Source organism: Arachis hypogaea, chromosome 6 (assembly GCF_003086295.3).
Source record: "Arachis hypogaea cultivar Tifrunner chromosome 6, arahy.Tifrunner.gnm2.J5K5, whole genome shotgun sequence".
NCBI lineage: Eukaryota > Viridiplantae > Streptophyta > Magnoliopsida > Fabales > Fabaceae > Arachis > Arachis hypogaea.
The window spans coordinates 101,795,584-101,812,804 of record NC_092041.1 but is presented as its reverse complement, the minus strand read 5'-3'; positions in this window follow the sequence as shown (position 1 = coordinate 101,812,804).

The following is a 17,221-nucleotide window of genomic DNA, read 5'->3' as shown; positions in this document are numbered from 1 at the left end:
AACTCAACAATAACAATAAAAATATTCTTAAAATATTAAAACATGACAAAAATAATCAAATGAATACTTTTTATAAGTAATAAACAATTTTTATATTTGATAAATCATTAGATAAAAATTTTATCTCTAATTTTTTTCTTAGTCATTAACAAAAATAAATTTCAAAAAAATTTATTTAGTGTCAAATCATCAAATTTTAACAATAACATATTATATTTTTCTAATTTAAAATATATATTTAACATTGGGTATTTTTAACACGTTTTAAAATACCTTTAAAGATATTTTGTTATTAATAAAGTGTGGGATAGAGGATTTAAAAATCGTCCGATTTTGGTAGTTACCCAACTCTAAAAAATAAAAACCAATGTTCTAAAATCGAACCGAATCGACTGGTTGAACCAGTTCAATTAAAAATCGGTGTGTAAAACAGTCCAATCCACCTCTAAAACCGCTGATATACAAACCATTCAAAAACTTTTGAACTGACCAGTTGGACTGGACTGAAAACCGACCGATTCACATAAAACAACGTTGTTTTTCCCTTTTAAAAAAAAACAAAAAAGTGAAAAAAAACCCACTCAGTTACCCCCAAAACACACACCAAACACCCTCTTCCTTTTAACATCGAAGCAGCTAGCCCTAAGAGCAATTCCAATGGGCAAAATTTGGAGGCCCTCTTACTGACAAAAATAGAAAAAGAGCATTGGAGAGAAAAAGGGATGAGTTTCTGCACGAATTTTAAGGTGGAGAGTCCCTTTGAACAGGGACTCTAACTGACCAATAATTATTATAAAAATATATAATTATATAAAATTTAAAATAATTAAATAATTATATTAAATAATTAAATAAAAATTACGTTAGTAATAATTATAATTAATATTAATTATTTAAATAATAATTAATTTATTAATAATTTTAATAATTAATTAGATTAAATAATTAAATTTTTATTTAATTAATAATTAATATTATTTATTTAAATAATAATTAATTTATTAATAATTTTAATAATTAATTAGATTAAATAATTAAATTTTTATTTAATTAATGATTTATATCATAATTAATATTAAATATTATTTATATTATTATATTAATTTATAATTAATTAAATTTATTTACATTAAAAAAAATTAACTTTTACACCTTACAAAATAATTTTTGGTTGGATTAGTTATTTTTATTTTTAAAATTTAATGTTGTGTATTATTGTTATATATGAATTTATTTAATATTAATATCTTTTAATAGTGAATTATTTTTAAATTTATAAATTTAAATAATATTATTAAAAAATTAATTATATTAATTTTAAGTATTTTAATTAATTAATTAAGTGAGACCACAATAAGGACTAAAGTTAGTTCCTCCTAATGGAGAAGAGAGAGATACTTTGAGTTTCTATTTACTCTTTATGACGCAAAAGCTGATGTGGAGTTACTTTTTATGACAGGTGAGCCATAAATAGGAACTGTGATGAGTTTCCTACTGGAGATGGTCTAAGGTTCCCGAGACCCAAAACCTAACTTCGTCGCCGAAACCGCCGCCGCCGTTGTGGATGTCTCCGTCTTCGCGGCCTCCTCCTTCCCCCGTCCCAAAGGCATATGGTCAGAGCCTCTGTAGCTCGGCACGTCATCCATTCCGCCGGTGAAGTCACTGTTCGAGGCTTCCAGCTGCTGCGCCGTCGTCTCGTCGTTGACGTCCTGCTGTGGTGGAAGGTTAGTGGCACTGTGATTTTTGTTGAGTATTTGGATTATTGAATTTGACTGTCTCTGAAGTCTGAAATAGTAATTTGTGATTTTGGATATCTCTGATTACTTGATTATTGATTTGTGTTTTGAATATAAAATTTTTGATAAATGATAACTGATTTGTTCTGCTACTGTTGCCGATTTTTTTCTCAGTAAACTCATAAGCATTGAACTGTGTTGTTTTTCCTCAAATTAATTTTGGTTCATGTGATTTAATTGGTGTTTAGGGTACAAAATGAAAAGCTGTTTTTAATTGGATTTGCAAAGTGATTTTTGGTTGATTTTTTTTAATTTGGTAGTAGTGTTTATGATTGGGTTTATCTGGTTTTCATTCCTTTTGGATTTGGTAATAATGTGATTACTTGTTGCTGTTTTGTAGTGTTTGTTGCTAAATGATAGTTGTTCTTTCTTGCCTCTGTTTAGTAATGTTTATTAAAATTTTGTACATTTTCAATGCAAATTTATACATTTTCATTGCTAAACTCTTCAACTATGGATTGTAGTATATGCTGCTAAATTTGAACTCATCAAAGTTCCCTAAATTTAAGTTCTCTTTTGGAGGCACATATTCAATTACCAGTGGAATGATAAACAATCATGTATCACTTGGTAAGCATGCATCCTCTAGCTAATTCAATATAAATAGTAAATTTATTTATTTTCTTAATTCTTTACAAATTATTAAGGGGAAAATTAAAATACAATTAATAATGTCGGTACAAAGTTTTGGACTGACAAAATTACCTTTGTTTCAAGGGTTTTATGTGTCAGGAAATTTGCTAAGATTATTGTTATCAGGGACGGATTTATGTTGAAGGGAGTGGGGGCAAGTGCCCCAGTGGAATTTAAAAATTTGTTAATTAATACATAGTAAAAAAATTATTTGCCCCCATTATATAATCAAATTTGACCCCACTATAAGTGAATTTCACTCATTAACATCAATGATAAAAAAAATAACAATTCAAAATTCAAATGAATTTGTTACAATAACATTTAAAGAAAAAAGAATAAAATAATTATAGATTTGTTATTTTATAATTGTGACTAATAAATAAATTTAGAATTTGAAAAATATGTTTGTATACTCAGTAAATAGTACTGTTATACTGTGTATATATATTATATATATTTGATTATTTTTTAAAATAGAGGTAACTACTAATTTGATATCTAAAAGATTTAGACGCAGACAAAATAATCGTTAAATAATTTGAAAAATGTGATAAAAATAACTAATAAATATTATATTTATTAAAAGTGACAAAAAAATCTTTTAATATTTAACAAATGATATATCCATTTAATCTAAATATTTGATAGTCAATAGAATTCAGTCTAATATTTTATTATATTTGATTATAAATATATAAAATTATTCTGTTAAATTTATTTCAAATTAAATAAATTATCTTAGTAAACTAATTTTAATATTAAATTAAAAATGACTAATAAAAATATTAATCTTATATTAACTATTAAATAAAAATGGTTAAATAATAATAATAATAATAATAATAATAATAATAATAATAATAATAATAATAATAATAATAATAATAATAATAATAATAATAATATAAGAAATCAAAATAATACTGTTTATTCATTAATATTTTTTTTAAGTTAACTTTAATTTTTTCTGGATAACATCAGTTGAAAAAAATTTTTTAAATATGAATATTATAAAGAATCGATTTCGTAATCGTATGAGAGATAAATTTTTAAATGATTATTTAACGACATATATAAAAAGAAAGACATTTGATTGTATTGACAATGAAAAGATTATTTAATCTTTTTAAAATATAAAACCTAAAAAAATGAAATTTTAAATTATATATTATTATTTAAATTATTATTTTAATATTTTAATTTATTGATTAGATAATTTAAAGACTAATTATATTTTATAATAACAAAGTATAATTATAAAAATTATTATCATATTATGTATATTTTGCCCCAACTCACAAAATTTTTTGGATCCGTCACTGATTGTTATAATGGAAATTGTTAAAGTTTCAAAGGGTCATTCACGATTGCTCTGTGCTTGCAGCCTCTTAGCATCTTATGCCACTCATTTTGGGACAGATACAAATTTATGACTGGATTTTCTCATGGTGATGGTCAAGGTCATGCAAATTTATTCAAACTAGTTAAGCATTACTTGCCTAGTCCAGTATGTATGCTCTCTGGTTCCCTAGAATAAACATTTTGTGAATTCATGAATATCATAATATTTTTTGGAGACAAATTCACACGGGGAGCATTGTATAATCTCATGTTAACAACAGAGACAAAAATTCACCTCACTACACTATATAATCATGCATCCATACTCATATCTATTTTCAGTTAGTTTGTAGTTTTGTACTATAAGTGATTTGTACATATCACAGTAAAATAAAAAATAACATTGGTTACAATTGTTTATTGAAAATGTGCAAACTTAAGTCATAAAAGTTGTAATGTGAGATCTCAATGAATAAGTAGCTTTGCATTGTATTCAATGATTATTTGAACCTTCAGTGTTGTCTTCTTATCTATTTTTATGCTAATAATTCATCTCTACATGTTGCTTGACGAATTCTAAAATCGATCAAAAGGCGCTGTTGTATCATGTCTTACCTATTGTCAAGTATATTTGTACATTTTGTAATATTAATGTATTTATGTGATTAATTCCTATTATTTGTAATATTAAAGAGACGAAAGAGATATTGTTGGCTGAATGACAGGTTGTTATGAGACAAAAAAATAAGTTGAGTTATATTTAGGATGTTTATTTATAATTATTATTCTATTCTAGAACAATTTTTTTGGTTAAACTACGATTGGATTGGTTAGACCAGTAAATTAATAAACCAGTAACTAAAACGGTTCAATGACTGATCTGATTTTCATAACCTTAGTAAAAACTGGTTAGCTGCATTGTGAAGTTATAGTTCTTCTTATGCTTAGATTAGTTCTATTTAGAGTTTTAAGAAGACTCAGATCTCCAGACCCATTAAACATATGCATGTGAACATACAAATTGCATTCACAATAAATTTCTAATTGAATACAACCAAATTATCAACCATACATATATGTGAACACACAAATTGTATTTATAACAAATTTCTAATTTGAATACAATTAAATCACGAACCATATATCTATGTGGACGCGTAAATTTCCACTTTTACCATTCACATCCAAAAAACCAACCATATGTACATGAATACACAAATTTCCACTACAAATTTCGTAACTACCACCATGCATGTTCAAATTATGACAAATGATCTTTCTTCATACATCTATTAGCCATAATTTGATCACCTTGCATCTAAATTCATTTTTACTTTCTCACATTATATTGTGTACAAGTGTTTGTATGTCTTATAAATTTCTATTTAATGGCTTCTTTCTTTTTTGATGATGGCTTTCTTTCTGTTTGTTTAATTTCACGCGACAAAGCAATATGCTTCTAAGATCTAGCCAAAATTTTTTAGTCCCTTGTGTTGCACGAACTTCGTACTAGTTTCTAAAACATGTCTTCTTTTACTATTTGAACTTAAATGAGATAATTAATTCCGGAAATTACCCAATTATTCTTAAAATAAATCATCCTCTCTTAACAAGTAGAATTATCTACAAAATGTAGCAATAATATTAAGAAGATAAAAAAAGGTCTATACTTATTTTATTTAGTATTTACTAATAAGATAAATTTTAACTGCTTTTAATAAGTGTTTTTGGTTATCAAACATTTTCAAAAATATAGCATGTATTAACACCAACCTTTTTCTACATAGGAACAATTTAATTAGTTAACTTTACTTATATTATTTTTCTTTTGGACTAGTATAAAAATCTTATCACTAAGAAAAAAGCCACAAAGCAGCAGGTTTTAACGGCAGTTACAAAAAAATAGCTACTAGATGGAAAATGGCCTCGTTGTTGCGATGGGAGCTTCTAAAAGGTTGTTGCAATGGGAGCTTCCAAAAGTTTGTTATTTTGCGGCGGTTTTGTTGTAACCATTACTAAAAGAATTTATTAGCAAATTAACTTTTTTATTAGATATATCTACTGATAATGTACCGGACCATCAAGTTTTAGTTGAAGAGGCACCGTAAGGTAAACCATGAAGGATGGAGAAAAAATCATTTTCATTCTCTCATAGAATTCTCGAAAAAAATGATGACAAATTTGCAACAATAGTATACCAGACTCGGCAATGTATTGTTCACCAAAATCGGAAGTAATTGTTCCATTAGAATACGACAGTCGTGACTTTTCGACAACATGCGGTGTCGTAAGTCAACACAATGAGCAATATTGATAGAGTAACATATGTAAAGATCACGTTCTGTACAATCTTTAGAAATACATCTTTCTCTGTAGATTCGACATTGTAAATATTGCAGAAAGATATTTACCACCTTTGCCCCCGGGCCTTATGCTTATGTTTTGTAAATCTTTGCAATCTTTAAGATTGTCCTTTGATTTGGCACTGACTATATTATCATAAATATTTTTCTCTACATACATCAGTCAAGGTCATGACTCAATATATGATCCTGCAGTACGGAGGTCAAAGAACAACCTACGTAAAATTCTTAGTGATTGCTTTCTGTAACGATTTGAAACGTCGTCGTTCCTCCTACCAATCGAAATTCTCTTTTGATACTGGAACTTCAACTTTGTTAGTCCAACAATTCCCATGCCGATCCTTATGTAATTTTCTTCGTCTCTTCCACTCTTGGAGGACTTTTTCCTCTTCGAGGTTGCTTGTTCTCCACATCAATTCTTGCAATGTCTTCCTTGCGCATCCCAATTTTCTTCCCTTTTATTGCTCTTCTATACTTGGCCTCTTCTACAGAGATTATCTTTCTCCTTAAACTTATATGATTCATTTCTGCTATTGTCTTCATCGCTTTTTCGTTTGTCATATAGCGTACAAACATAAACAGGTAAACCTTTCAATTTTTCAACTTCTAGGATAGATAAATGTTATTGATTCGTCCCGTCCAATGAAACGAGTGAAATAAGTCATTCTTTGAAATATCTTGCGACAAATTGTCCATAAAGATTGAGAAAGAATCATTCTCCACACGATGATACGATTCCAAATCCTAAAATTTTTTATCCGTAAGTCCTAGTTTTACTCCACTCTGTTTTTCCCACTCTCTCACTCCCTTATCTCCCTCTCATCTCTACAATAACACATATGGAAAAGAGATTATGCAACAACCTGGTCTATCTTAGACCTAATAGATCAATTTTCTAATTTATGTACAAACCCTAAGTCAATTTATGTGAAAATGAAACTCAAATTTTTGTGATTAAATAAAAGATAAAGCTTTAAAGTATCAATTTTATTATCAAATTCTCTAAATGCTTTGTTAAAAATCATCCATATTAAATTAAACCCCTTATCAAAAGCAAGAAAATCTAGTGATTTATAGTAATAACAAGAAAGCAATAGAAAAGAAGAAAGTTATGAAACCCAAAGCCTAGAAGTGATAATTCATCAATTCTCCTCCTTTTAGTTGGAAATTATATTAAGAGAAATTGAGTGACCAAAATTTCTTTTTTATATTACATTTGAATTTATACTAATTAAATATTTTATTTTTTCATTAAAAATGTTACTCCTAACATTCTTCTTGTATTAATGAGTAATGAGTAAGCTGAGTAATGAGTGCTAGAGTAGTAAATTCTAAACTTTAAGCAAGAGGAGGCACAATGCATTTTTTTTTTTGTTTTTTACAGTATTTTTTAATTTGACAGGTCAAAAATTAATTCGTTACGGATCGAAATTTTATTTAAGGATTTGTCACTGGACAAGGAAGCCACAATGCACTTTATTCCTAATGTCTTGCAATAACTTTTGACTGTTCAAACACCAAGATTCAACATGTTTAAAACATTAAAAAAATCCTATAAACAAAACATATCAAGGCTTAGATTCTAACTACTATAAATACCATAAAATCATAAATGTTGTTAAAATATGTTTAATATTTTTATTTCTACCCTTAAGGTCCACCTCCATCTTAATGGAGATCCTAACAAACGTTGTTCCAAAGAAAGCAAGAAAACAAAAAGATGAGGACATATCTGGTCCCTTTCAAGTTCCGCTGCCAGCAGTTAATTGAAGACAAAAACTATGCAAATTGTTATTAATTACTCTTCCTTTCCTCCTAATAATTCACATAACATAGCAATTTAATCCTTTTTTTTTTTTGTCTATTGGGTTAATTATGAACATTTTTTTTTTCTTGAACAGCTCAGCTACTAGTTAAATATAATCCACACCACTGCACCTGGCTGAAAACTACATGCAACTACAGATGATTGTGTCCCGGCACAATGATATTGCACACCAAATTTATAGCAACATGAAAGCTACGAGTGACTGGCATGACATGGAATATAGTATAGAAATTTATTTTTGAACATTATTTTTTTTATATATATTCGATACAACTGCTACAATAATACTACATAGAAAAACCTAATTCAGCTCAGCCTAATTGGTGTATTTAATTAGGTTAAAATTCCGCTTTTCCTATATCTCAGATTTTACTCCCAAATGTACCCCAAAAAAAAAATACATGAATAAAAAAATAGATATCATGTAGGAATATATATTCAGCATTTATACAAAAAATTTAATTATATTATAAAAACATTTTATTTTGCTGTTAATTAAAAATAAAAAATACTACTCATACACTAAATATTCTTGACATTCGTATAAAAATATAATTATTATTAATTAATTGTGTATTTAAATTATTTTAGTTAATAAAATAAATAAAATGTGTTTTTAATTATTAAAAAATACTAATATCAAAATAATATTTATTATAAAAAATACAAACATAATAAAATTATTAAAAATATATATAAATAATATGTATAAATATATAAAAAAATATAATAATTGATTTGATAATTAATTTTTGTAGTGATATAATATGTTTTAAGTTCTCATCATATGGGAAGAAGGGTTCTTACTTTTTTGGAATCTCATTGAAATAATGACGAAGAACTTATGAAACGTGTACAAGTTTTTAATAACAAACTTTCTCTTTTTCAAGATTCAACAAAGAGAACATTGATTAAAGGGTAAATTATTAAAGGGTAAAGTATATTTTTTATTTCTGAAATTTGACAAAAGTTTAAAAAAAATTTTAAATTTTATTTTGTTTTAATTTTGTTCCAAAAATTTTCGATTTGCATTGCATCAAATATATCCCTGGTCTAACGGCTATTTTTTCAAAAAAGCTAAGATCAATTCAACAATAATTTCATAAGGACAACCCTCAACACAAGCAAATCAAGCATAATTTTGATGCATTATTGTTAGATTGGTCTTAAATTTTTTGAAAATTTAGCCGTCAAGAGTATATTTGATGCAAATCGAAAAACTTATAGGATAAAATTGAAACAAAATAAAATTTAAGAGTATTTTTGAAATTTTTACCAAATTTCAAAGGCAAAAAATATACTTAGCTTTTACTCATTATTAAAATCGTAATTGAAAATTTATTTCATTGGTAAAATTAATTACGAAAGATATAAATAATAATTTAAGTCATGATTTAGATTAGTTTTTTATTAATCTAAGAACTTAAAATATTCTCTTAATTTTTTTATAGAAAACCCATAATATTTTATTAATTTAAAAGTTTTAGATATTATTTTTTTTAAATCTTCTCAGGATTACAAATCACTATTTGATCAGTTTTTATACAATACAAAAACACACAATTCTTCACAGCATATTAAGTTCACAAATTTAACTACTTCAATTTAAAAACGACTCTTTTTCAAAGATCAGTTTGTAATATTTTACAATGAGAGTCAAATATTCTCAAAGTTACAACAATGTAATATAAACTAAGGTATAAAATAAAAAATGCATAAATTACAAATTTAAATCTTTTCTAAAATTTATTTTTCTGGAAAGTAAATTTTTTCTAAGATAAAAGAGTTGAACAAGAGAATAAAGAACTTCAAAAAAATCTGCAGCACTTTTTTTCTTGCATATGTATATACATATATAATGTTATATAAAAATATATTTTAAGTGAGTGTTAAATCAAGAACTTCTATTTTTGGGTAAAAAGCTTTTAACCACTCAGCCAATGTTATCATTTGGCAATTTGATGTTTTTGTTTATATAAAAGTCAATTGTATTTAGTGATATATAAATATTTGATTCTAACACAAGTCTAATTTCTTTACGTAGATCATCCTTATCCAGCGATCAGCTGTAATCTCTCTGTATTTTTTCCCGAAAATTCATATTTCCTGCTCTGGTGCTTCATGCCTGTGCTCGCGCTCAGAGTCGTGGTCGTTGTGCTCGCATGTTCTGTTTAGTGCCATGCACTATAAGAAAAACGCTAAGTACTATAAGATTTAGCGTCAAACATTAGTGACGAATTTACCGGCGGATTTTGCGGCGGATACAAGATAGCTTAGATTTTCCGAAAATGTTTATTATCGGATTTTACATTCCGATGCTAATTCTGACTGTGATTATTGATGCGAAATATGATTTTGTTGGCACTACTGTTACCGACGAATTTACTGTCAGTTTTAGCCGACGGTAAATGGATTTAATAAAATGCTGCATTGCACCAATTTACTGTTGGATTAATCTGACGGTAAATCCGACGGTAAAGTGGTATAAGATTCAAACATGAACCCTTCCTCCCTCACTTGCCCAAGTTCACTCTCTCTCTTCTCTCTCTCCTTTCATGCTCCACCATCGGTGGAGGTGCTGCCAGCGTCGTCGTCACCTGCCGGAGCCTCTGGTGCCACTGCCACTAAACGTTGTCTCCCCTGGAGCTGTCGATCACGGCTGGGGAAGTTAGGAACGCCACCTCTGTTCTTGGTGGCCACTGCTATCAGTGTTGCCGTCAATATTGGTACCACCACTGCTCCAACATCCTGCAGCCACGATTAAAGGTAAGTTTGGCATAGTTTTTTAATCTTATTAAGATTTTTTTGTGAATTTAGGATTTTTTGGTAAATAATTTATGAAATTATTGATTAAATTAGTGTGATAAAGTTTGTTATTAGGATTTGTTATAGTATTTTTTACTGTTTTTTAGATTTTTTTTGTGACTTTAGGATTTTGTTAGGTATTTTACCAAATTGTTGACTAAATGATGGTAATGGTGTTTGTGGTTTTCAATTTTCTCATATTTTTTTTGTAAGTATAGGATTTTATTATGTATTTTATTATCAAATTATTGATTAAAATAGGGTAATGCAGTTTGTGATTGGGATTTTTTATGTTAATTTAACGTAATTAGAAATTATAATTAAGTTAATGTATGTTAAGTAGGGTGAGATTAACAGTGTTCGACTTTGTGTAGTTTGTTGAATTAATTAGTTTCCCATTGTGAGTTTAATAAATTTTCTTTTTCATTAGAACGGTACTATTTCTCTGAGAATAATTAGATTTTTCTTCTTTCGTATTTTGTGCATCCGTATTTCAAGTAGATTTTCTATCTCTAACTCTAATCAATTGTTTAAGTTTTATGTTCGACTTACTTTTTCTAGGATTGCGTTTTAGGACGAAAGTGGGAGAAGGTCATGTAGAGGCGCCTTCTTGAAACTCTTGTTTGCTGGAAAATTGTGGAGTTATAAGGGGTTGTGCACTAGAACGGTTAGGATTTGATATATGCTTGCAGTTGTTTCCTTTATGAAAATTTTTGTTGTATTTATTTGAAGGATGTCTCTGAGTTAAGGAAAAGTTTGCCAAAATTTCATGCGATTTGATTTAAAACTTGTTTGGTTTGCAGAAGATTCTAATTATAAGGTATGCTATGCCGGATTTTGTAAAAACTTTAATAATTTTGTCTTGTTCGTCGAATTCTAGGGTGTGTGATTCAAAATAATTCCAAGTCATTGTCTTTGGATGTATGATAGAGATAACGGTGGATGAGGGGGATTAAAATTTGAATTCTTTGAGGGAATTGACGCGTTTGTTGGGCATGTGTTTAGCTTGGAATTGTTAGGTCTCAAAGGGCATCTAGGTGTCCATGTAAAAAGTATCGGCTAACTAAGTGGTTAGAACCTGTGGATATAACGCTTTACCTTTATTGTAACGGGTTCAAGGATGGGTATTGGATGTGAATGGAGTGCAAAGAAGTGGACAAATAGGGAATTAATAGGTCTGGGTTGAATTCCAATAGGTCTGGCTATCGATCAACGAGGGTTTGAGTCGAAAGAGAACTAAACATCGAAGACATGACTTGGAAGGGTAACCGACAGAGATACAACGAGATGGTATGTGATGCAACAGGTGTTACAAAATAGGAAGAGGCTGAACAAGAGTCTAACCGAGAAGCAAAGATATTTTATCATATGTTAGAATCTATTGCGAGACCGTTGTTCGAGGGAAGCATTCATTCAAAGTTGTCTGCATGTGTTAGAATGATGACTAGTAAGTTGGAGTCAAATCATACGCAAGAGTCTTTTGATAAGTGCGTCATCTTTTGCAATAAACTGGTACCTATCAAGACCTTTGGCATCCCACAAAACCAATATGAAGCAAAGAAGCTAGTTTCGAAATTGGGTCTAAAGTCATTGAAAATTTATTGTTGTTTGAATGGGTGCATGCTGTATTACAAGAGGATGCAAATGTAGCTTAATGCAAATTCTATAAATCACTGAGATTCTAAGTCGAGAGAGAATAGATTGGTAAATGCCGATTAAAGAGAGCTCCAATGAAACGGATGCACTACTTGCCGTTGATCTCTAGGTTGGAGCAATTGTATGCATTGATGAGTTCAACCCCTCACATGACTTGGCATAGTAACAACCAGAGAAATGATAGAACTATGATACATCTGTCACATGACGAAGCCTGAAAGCATTTTGATTAGGTCCATCCTACGTTTTCGAGCGAGCCTAGAAACGTTAGACTAGCTTTGTGCTCTGACGGATTCGCACCAAACTCCAATTTCGGTAATGCGTACTCGTATTGGCCTGTAGTCGTGACACCTTATAACCTGAGTTCCAAAATATATATGAAGAATCCATACATGTTCCTCACTTGTATCATACTTGGACAAGTTAAAGGAGTTGTGGATTAATGTGTAGAAACATATGATATTTCAACGAAGACAAACTTTCAACTATGGGTTGCCTTGATATGGACCATTAAAAACTTTTCTACATACGCCATGTTGTCAAGTTGGTCTACTCAGGGTAGAATGGCATGCCCCATATGTATGGAGGATATATAAGCATTTTGGTTGCCGAATAGTGGTAAGAATTTGTGGTTTGATTGCCATCGAAGATTCCTCGACTATAATCATTCTTTTCAGCACAACAGGGACTTGTTTAGAAAGAATACAACTGAGCACGAAGAGGAAAATTGAGTAGTAACCAAGTTTGGCATCGTGTTAGTAGAATCCCAAAGATCATCAAAAATAGGGCAACTTTGAGACCTCCGGGATATGGTAGGGAGTATAATTGGACTAAACAGAGTATATTCTGAGAGTTGCCTTAATGGAGAGATAACTTGGTTTGACATTGTCTTGATATGATGCACATTGAGAAAAATGTGTTCGATAATATCATGCACACAATAACGGATGATGACCGAACAAAGGATGATGATAAGATACGGTTAGACTTGATGGACATTTACAGGCGGTCAGATTTAAACTTAAGGAAACTTGATAACGGGTCATGGGCTAAACCGAAAGCGGTGATCACTCTAACAAATGAGCAGAGACAAAATGTTTGTAGGTGATTAGGGGATTGAGGTTTTCTAATGGTTACGCCTTTAACTTGAGCAGGTGTGCAAACGCGTCATATGGTAGGCTTGCTAGGTTGAAGAGCCATGATTATCACGTCTTCATGGAGTCTTTGCTTTCGGTCGCGTTTAAAGAAATTCCAACCAACATTTAGAAACTTCTCACAAAAATAAGTGAGTTTTTTAGGGAGTCATGTGCTACCAAACTTAGCATTAATGATCTCATAGTCATTGACAGGAACATTTCTATCATACTTTGTAACCTAGAGAGGATATTTTCTTCATTATTTTTTTACGTTATGAAACACTTAGCAGTCCACCTACCGTACGAAGCAATACTGTGTGGGCCAGTAAAATTTTGGTAGATCTACCTATTTGAGAAGATGATTGGTTCATTCAAGCGCATCGTGAAGAACAGGACTCAGATTGAGGGCAGCATCTGCAAAGCATTCCTACCTGAGAAAACATCCGCATTTTGCTCATTCTATTTTCATCCTCATGTTGAGTCACATAGAACAAGGGATGTAAGGAACGATGAGAGAGGAGAATCATCGTCAGGTGGAACAACATACCCAATCTTTGACCCGGAAGGAGCTGCATTAGGTGTGGGCAGTGACTACTGGTTAGAGCAGAAAAAAACGATGCCGCACATCTATATGTGTTGCTTAACTGTGACCAGATTTAACCATAACTCATGTGAGTTTATTAAGTCCTCGTAAATATTGAAATCAGTAACATTCTAACATCTTAATATAATCAAAACTTCTTTATCCTATTCTATAATATAGGTTATTTCAAGAGGCAAATTCTGATACCTCATTGAACAACTTTTCACATTAGTTTAGAGAATACATCAATGTGTAGCTACATGATACAACAAATTCAAAACCAGTTGCACTTAGTTGGAGCCCAATAAATAAGGGCACTAGCTATCCAATGTACATTGTTAATGGATATTGGTTCCATACCTTATAGTGGTTGATAAGGAAGAAAACTAATAACACCGGAGTTTGGGTTCGTGGGGATTTAGGCGGGGGTCACTCTGATTGGTTTGGTGTGTTACACAACATAATTAAGTTAGAGTATTTCTATCGTACTACGTACAAGGTGTGCGTGTTTAAATTTGAATGGCATGATCCAAGTTTGCGACAAGGAACACGAAAACACAAGGACTACGATATCACTCAAATTAATCTAATCAGGAAATATAGGCACTACGATCCTTTTATTCTGGCTCAAAATGTACGACAGGTGTACTTTTTTCCTTATCCGAGTTCATGTAAGTATAGTTGGGTGGTTGTGGTTAAGACTAAGCCAAGAGGCCGCATCGAGTCTGATGATAGGACAAAGGGTCAGGAACCTTTCTAGATTGATGACCCAACCCTTTTGAAAATGGTGGTTGATACCGGTGAGTCGATTACCCTTAGTTCTGCTGTTACGGATGATGATATCATTGACCTTGGATTATAGGATGACGCACTACCATAACATGACAATGATCTTGAACAAGAAGACGGGGTTGACGTGGACGAAAAAGAGGAAGACGAGTTCGATGATCAGGAAATGATCTCAGAAGAGGACTATGGTAAACCAGAGGAAGAAGATGATGAATCTGAATATGGTTAATGTAAATATAGTTCTATGATATGTATAATTCTTTAGCAAACATTCAGAAGAACGTATTGTAATAAACATTGTTTCAAATATATCAATGACCATATATCATTCCATACTTTTACGTTGTTTGTTTGATATTTCACTTCAAATTTAAAGCACTATTTTAATTATGTTTGTCATTAGTTTATGCTTTAAATGGACGAAAAATAATTATTTTTTAAAAAAATAAAAATTTATTTTCGTCGGATTCTACCGACGGTAACAACTAATAATTTTTTTAAAAAAAGATCTCTAAAAGACGTTTCGTCGGAACTGCCATCGGATAAATCCGACAGTAAAATGGCGCGAATATGCGCAACATGGCGTGAACGTTATCGTCGGATTAATTCGACAATAACGTTCTATATGTTTCGTCATCCTACCCCCTTATATTCTACCGCTAATTCTGACGAAAATTAGCGTCGAACTAAAAAAATCCGACGATAAATATTTTCTGACGAGGTTTATACCGTTGCATTACTTCCGTCGATAAATGACAGTATCCAACGACCTTTTGTAGTAGTAGTTGTTGTGCTCTGTTTAATGCCATGGTTGCTGTGCTCTGTTTAGTGTCATGGTCGCCGTTAAAAGTCTTCATTTCCTATTAAAATAATTATTGCTTGAGCTTCTTTTTGGATTTTTACTTAATTATTTATCAATACATGACATTTTATTGTGTTGTGATTATGATCATTATTATTGTTTATGCTAATTAGGTGATTTTTATCTGCGCAAAGGTCATAAACTATCGATGGTGTTGTTACAGCAAATGGAATACTCATGGACTTACAATGATTCCATTTGTGTTATTAATTTAAACAAATGATTTTATATAGAATTGAACATTTAATGATTATGTTGATTGTGAGATAACTGCATTATTTGTGTTGAATTTTTAATTTACATGCTCATTAGTTTATATAATAATATTACATCTTTTTGTTAATCTGCGGATAGAATCAAATATCTATAAATTAAGAACGACTATAATTAGAGTTGGCATATTCTCAACTCGTAGATAGAATAACGTTGAATTTTAATAGAAAAAAATTAACCCGCAAATAAAATTAAAATTGAGTTCAAATCCTATCCCATTCTAAAAAAAGGTATCCCATTCTAAAAAAAGGATGTTGCTTAAATACAAGTTTTCTTAAAATACATTTTTAAAGTAAGCACTTCACGCTTTTAAACTTTTTCGCATATAAAACAAAGATGTTGCTTTTAAAATATATTATCACTTTAAAATTTATTTTTACTATACTCTATTTACTTAGACTCAACTTCTAAAGTTATGTTATGTTCTATTAAATTCAGATTTTATCTAATTTAATTTGCTTATATTATTGTAGTATATTACAAACTTAAACAAATATAAATATAACAATTAATAAAATTATTAAATATTATATAAATTTATTATTAAAATTTAATTTAAAATATTATAGAACTAACAATCTTATCTATTTTATGATGACAGCTATACATTACAAACTATTTTAACACAAATAATACACAATAATTTTTCTACCTCACTCACAGTAGAGAGCAAAACACAAAATTAAACTTGGTGGTAATTACCATCATAATCACTATATAATCATATATATGTCTGAAATCATCAAAATAATAAGCAGCAGAAGAATACCATCATAAGATGCCGCGAAAAAATTGAGCAACTTAGAAAACTCTTCTTGGGATGTTTCAATTACAGGTGATGAAACTTGGTAATTGTTAGGGTCCCATATTGGGATCACACCGCTATTATTTGATGTGCAGTAGTGTTAATTACCACCAACTTTATCTTCATCTGTCATCCATCAATGAAGGCGATGTTTTTTCATTCATGTATTTATTAAGTGTATGTATTTATTAAATGTATTTAATGAACACAAATTTACCATTTTATTTTTTATCATACACATTAAAGTAGTAGTCCGTTTTATAAACACATGAAAATTAGAAATATTCATTATAAAAGGTGAAATATATCAATTTTTTATTTTATATGTGCTCTAGATAATAAAGTGGA